This window comes from Myotis daubentonii, chromosome 11, assembly GCF_963259705.1.
Source record: "Myotis daubentonii chromosome 11, mMyoDau2.1, whole genome shotgun sequence".
Classification (NCBI taxonomy): Eukaryota; Metazoa; Chordata; class Mammalia; order Chiroptera; family Vespertilionidae; genus Myotis; species Myotis daubentonii.
This window is the reverse complement of record NC_081850.1, coordinates 15710054-15716255: the sequence shown is the minus strand read 5'-3', so window position 1 is coordinate 15716255 and position 6202 is coordinate 15710054. Positions and strand designations below refer to the sequence as shown.

General features: G+C 52.1%; 1 pseudogene; it reads left to right on the top strand.

Annotated features, from left to right (window-relative positions):
* The first annotated feature begins 227 nt into the window (after positions 1-227).
* LOC132212688 (E3 ubiquitin-protein ligase RNF149-like) lies at positions 228-1811 on the top strand (annotated as a pseudogene).
* The last annotated feature ends 4391 nt before the right edge of the window (positions 1812-6202 follow it).

Sequence of the window (6202 nt, the reverse complement as noted above, 5' to 3'; positions counted from 1 at the left end):
GGTGATTCCTAGCGGCTAGTGCTAGTGCCTCTTCCCAGGAGAACCACACGCACAAAGGAGGGGCCAGCGTACTGCGACCACTGTGGCCTTCACATCTTGCTTTTCCTTACCTATCTTCAGCGGCTCCCATAACTCTGCTACTCTGGCAGGCGTTTTCAAGGCATCTCCATTCTCACTCACTGATCCCCAAGCCTTCGATACTCCTGCAAACTGGGCAAAGCGTGAGCATGGCCATCCTGGGATTTCCTCCAGAGGAGCCCGTTTCCCCCCATTTCACTCCGGGCTTTCATGGGTTCTTCAGAAATCCTGCTCACAGCACCAACTGTTGGGGAAAAGCCCCAACATTCTAAATTTAGGATCAATTCCGAAGAACTGATATGTAGCCTCACTCAAACTCATAAGAGCTTTCATAGGAGAAACTTACCTACACAGGCAAAGCAGCTGCCTGCTGCCAGTGGTGGCCGGCAGGGGAGAAATCCAACCCCTCCCAGGAAGGGCTCTTTCTCATAGGGGGTTAATAATAAAGCCATGTGGTGGGTAGTCACATAGACCACCAGAAAGAACAATGCATTTCTAAGTTAACAGATCACAGCAGGCAGTTAACCACACTCTATAAATTCTTTAACCTTCTTCCTGGGGCCTGACATTTATCTTAGGGCAGCATTCTGGCTTTCTGGGTAGTCAGCCAAGTCTGGTACTCAGCCGTGGTGACCCTCGAGTACGTGGACCAGGGGCTGAACTGGACCATGTTCAGCATCTCGGACAGTGGCCACTTCAGTGACAGCTCCCCAAGGAGGGCGCGCTGGGCCTGGTGGGCTTTCCGCGTGCCAGGGACAACCCTGAGAGTTGCACGCCAATATGCACTTCGTGGTGCCCGTGCCGGGTGGCCGCAGAGCCACGCTCTGGGTTGCCCTGGTTGCACGTGGGAGCTGCACCTTCAAGGACAAGGTGTTGGTGACGGCGTGGAGAAACGCCTCGGCCGGCCATGGTGATTTGTAACAAGGAGTGCCACAGGAACCTCACGGCGCCCATTTCCCACGTGGGGACAGGAAATATAGGTCATTATGGTTAGCTACTCAAAAGACAAAGAAATTTTGCATCTGATACAAAAAGAAATCCAAGTCAAAATGACCATAGGGGTTGGGACCCGCCATGTCCAAGAGTTCATCAGTGGCCAGTCAGGGGTGCTCCTGGTCAGCGCCTTCATCACCATGATGATCATCTCATTAGCATGGCTAACATTTTACTATATACAACGTTTCCTTTATACTGGCTCACAGTTTGGAAGCCAGAGCCATAGAAAAGCAACAAGTAAGTTATTGGCCGGCGTCCGCTTCACACAATAAAGCACGGAGAAAAGGGCACCGCCGTGGACCCTGAGAATTGTGCAGTGTGCATAAGGTGAAGCATGTTATCAGGAATCTGCCATGCAAGCATGTTTTTCACAGAATGTGCATTGACCCATGGCTTTCTGATCACCACACATGTCCAATGGGTAGCTTGATGTCATCAAAGCCCTGGGATACTGGGGAGAGCTTGAGGATGCCCAGGAGGTGCCCGCTGCTGAGGCAGGCCCGGGAGGTGCTGTGGCTTCTGGTTTGAGTGTTACTGTTTGCAATGAAGACAGCAGTGTCGGGGGCCCCTCGCCATTGCCCTCCACAAGTGACCCCGTGCCGCAGTGCAGCGGGTATCTTAAAGAAGACGCGGGAGAAAACACAGCCTCCTGGAGACTGGCAGTAGCAATCCTCAGGGCAGAGGACCTGTCTCCTCACTTGACCACTGACAGTGGCCTGGGCGGAGCTCTGAATTAAAAAACGTTTTTTTGTTTGTTTGTTTGTTTTTTACTTTAGCTTCTAGGTTATATATTTGAAAATAATGTACCTTTTGATGAACGATTTTACCTTTCATGGTCTGAGTTGATATACAAAGGGCTAAATATTTTATTCTTAAAGAGACTTAATTGATTACTGTTCATATATTTACTGAAGTCTATCATCCTATCTAATAATAGACAAACATGGTAACTGACCGTACCTTCGTTACACAAATTGGCTAATCAGCGCGATATGCAGATTAACCGCCAACAAAGATGGCGGTTAATTTGCATATACCAGCTGGGAGCAAAGACTGAAGACAACGTGGAAGCGAAGCACTTACAGAAGGGAGCAAAGTAGAGGCAGCGGAGACAGGAACGGAGCCAAGGCTGCAGAGGCAGGAGGCAGGAGGCAGGAGGGAAACCCAGCTGGAGCGGCTGGGAGCGGGAGGAAAAAACCCAGCCACAGCAGCTGGGAGCGGGAGCGAAACCTGCCTCAGTGGGTTTCGCTCCCTTCTTTGCTTTGCTCCAGCGGCAGGAAGCCCTATTCTTGCAGGAATCTTCCTGCAACTGGCCTCTAGTCTATACTAATAAAAGGGTAAAATGCTAATTAGATCAGACGACTTCTGGACATCCTTCTAGACAAAGCTACAGCGGCTGCGAGGGCCGAGGGACAGCGCTGCAGTAGAGGCAGTGGCGTGGGCCGGTCCAGCACCATGACCCCTTTCGCAGAGGCTGGCACCGCGGGAGAGCCAGCACCATGGGAGAGGCCAAGGCTGCGGGAGAGGGTCTGGGAGAACCAGTGCTGAGTGAGAGGCTGAGTCCTCTGGAGAACCTTGCGACGTGAGAGGCTGAGGCCGAGGCCGTAGGAGAGCTGGCGCTGCGCTAGAGGCTGTGTGGGATAGCCAGCACTGCACGAGAGGCCAAGGCCGCAGGAGACGGCGGCACTGCATGGAGGAGGGCCGCACCTTCCCCCCCTTTACAGAGGTGGCGCGGGAGAGGCATTGTTGTAGGAGAGACCATGGCTCAGGCCAGTCCAGCACCACGGCCCCTTCCACTGAGGCAGCCACAGAGGCATGGCGTGGGCCTGGTCCCGGTGCCACACCTCTGCAGAGGCTGGACAGGATGCGACCTGCTGTGCCTCAACCTCCCACAGCCCTTCCCCAGCCGAGCTGGCCCCAGATTTCCCCCCACCCACCAGTGGTGAGGGTTGGGGCCAGCGCTAAGAAGCCAGGGTCGAGGGCCAGCAGTGGCAGCAGCAGCATCGTGATGGGGGCGGCACTTTCCCCTGATCAGCCCAGTTGCCTCCTACAGAGGAAGGCCAGACTGCAGATTAGGCCTGCTCTAAGCTGTCAGTAGGACATCCCCTGAGCACTCCTGGACTGTGAGAGGAGTCAGGCTGGGCTGAGGGACCCTCCCCCCCCCCCGCAGTGCACGCATTTCGTGCACTGGGCCTCTAGTCCTATATAAAAAAAGGACAGAGACTGTAATGGCATCATGACCGTAATGACTGTTAGACCAGAACCACCATGGCCCCTCGCTGGGCAGGCCCCGCCCCCCAGCAAGCAGTTAGGGGCAATCAGTCAGGCAAGCAGAGCGGTTAGGGGCAATGAGGCTGGCAGAGGAGTGGTTAGGGGTGATAGGGGTGATCAGGCAGGCAGAGTCGTTAAGGGCAATCAGGCAGAGTGATTAGGGGTGATCAGACAGGCAGGGGAGCAGTTAGGGGCATAGGCAGACGGGCAGAGGGGTTAGGGGCGATCAGGCAGGCGAGCAGTTAGGAACCAGTGGTCCTGGACTGCGAGAGGAATGTCTGAGGGGTCCCGTATTGGAAGGGTACAGGCCAGTCTGAGGGAACCCTCCGCCCCATCCCCCGCATATGAATTTCATGCATCGGGCCTCTAGTTTACAATACATATGTTGTTTCAGATTGTTTATGAGGAGATGGCTAGGAAGGCATGCTGGTGTCAAGTGTTTCTAATACTAAATGAGCTCCTATGGTACTGCATGAATGAGGTTAATTCCATCCCATCTCTCAAGGGTGGCTTTATACTAAGCATACTGAATTTAGACTAGTTGAAGTGGAATTGTGTAATTAAATCCCATAATTTGACCACATCAGTTTTCCCTGGAAGGAAGGCATTTTTAGAACATTATACTTGTAAATGCAATGAGAGGAATCTACACCTTGGTATTACATAGAAATATTTCAAAACCTGAGAATCTTTTTCATTGTTGTATTACCCAATTTCTTGCGACACTTTGATGGGAAGTTTGCTCATTTTTTTTCAACAATTAAAAATGTTCAGAATCTGTATTTCTGTGAATATTGGGTCCCCCGTTGCCTGTGGGAAAACGAGTAGACAGCAAATGGTTTTCTTTGTAAATGACGAATACAATATATTGGTTCCAACAATAATCTGATATTTAAAATTGTAAGGGTGAAAGGTGGAGAATTTTTGATTGTTGTAACAAAATAAAACAATTAACCAGTTTCTTGATTAATTTTAAAGAAAAGCAAAAGAATACGTAAAAGAAACTAGTAAGATTGATGAGTTTAGGGGAGAACAAGATAAATCAGGACAAGGTTGGAAATAGAATTACTTGTCACTTTCCATCCATTTATATATTTTGATTTCTGTGCTAGGTGCATGAATTTTTTGCTAAAGGTAAATGGTCACTAAAACAATTATCTTTAAATGCCTCTTATCAGGGCTAGGATACAAAGAATATGAACATGAAATAGTGTAAATAGTGGTTACCATGCAGAAATAAAGCTTATGTAATTGGTCTGGTCATTCTGAGTCAACACCTAGAATGACAAATCCCAGAAAATACAGATTATGACTCAAACAGTATCCTAATAACCTGAGTAAAGATGGCAGCGCCAAGTCCCCTCAGCCCCGCTGGAGTGTTTGGGTCTGTCGGCCGGGCCAGGGGTCGCGGGGAACAAGCAGAGTGGCAGGATCCGCCCATTCTGGTAGCAGATCAAGCCTCGCTGCTCTGCTGCCTCTGGAGTGTCTGCGGCCAGAGGGCCTGCTTGGCCATTGCTGCGGCAACCCCCGAGCAGGCAAGCGCGTCTGCAGACAGCACCCAGCAGGGCCTGCTTGGCCGTCGCCATGACAACCCAGGAGCAGCCAAGCGTGGCCCAGGAGCAGGCAAGCGCTGCCCACAGGCAGCACCCAGCAGGGCCTGCTTGCTCATCGCCATGGTGTGGAGCAGGTAGGTACCGCAGAGAGCAGAGAACCACAGGGAGTGGGCCAAAGCCATCAGTAGGACATCCCCTGAGGGCTCCCGGATTGGAGAGGGTGCAGGTCGGGCTGAGGGACCCCCACCCCATGCACAAATTTCGTGCACTGGGCCTGTAGTCCACACTAATAAAAGAGAAACATGCAAATTGCCTGTCACTCTGCTACATCCACCAGCCAATCAGAGCAAGTATGCAAATTAACCCAACAAAGATGGTTAATTTGCATATGCAGGCATGGAGTGAAGACTGAGGACAGCGTAGAAGGAAGCCAAGCACTGCAGAAGGGAGAGAAGCATCAGAGAAGGACGGAAGCCAAGGCAGTGGAGATGGGAGCGGAGCCGAGGCAGCTGAGGGACGGTCACTTTGCATGTTTCCCTTTTATTAGTGTAGACTAGAGGCCCGTTGCAGGAAGATTCCTGCAGGAATAGTGCTTCCTTGGGCCTATTCCCTTCACTGTTTCGCTCCGGCCGCAGGAAGCCTTATTCGCGCAGGAATAGGCCTGAGGAAGCCCTATTCCTGCAGGAATCTTCCTGCAATGGGCCTCTAGTCTACACTAATAAAAGGGAAACATGCAAATTGACCATCCCTCAGCTACACCCACCAGCCAATCAGAGCAAGTATGCAAATTAACCCAACAAAGATGGTGGTGGCCACGGAGCTGGAGGCTTGGGTTGACCCGGCAATGGAGGAAGCCAAGCTTCCCGCCTTCCCTGGCCGCAGCTGAAGGAGTGGCTGGGGACCTGGGTCTACGGGGGGCCTGGCCAGCCTGCAAACAGGCATCATCCCCTCACCCGGGCTGGCCAGGCAACCCAGCAGGGACCCTCACCCAAGGGTGGTGTGGCCAACCTGCAAACCACCACAGGCCCCTCGCCTAGGCTGCCCAATGCCCCAAGGGAACCCCCACCCTGATCTGGGACACCCTTCAGGGCAAACCAGCCGGTCCCCACCCGTGCACCAGGCCTCTATACTAATAAAAGGGTAATATGCTAATTAAACTGGGAGATCTACCAGGAGACCTTCCAGACATTCTTCTGGACAAAGCCATGGTGGCAGGGCCAAGGTAGAGGCAGTTAGAGTCCAAGGGGAGAGGGCAGTTGTGGGTAATCATGCCAGGATAAGATGGCAGTTGTGGGTGATCAGGC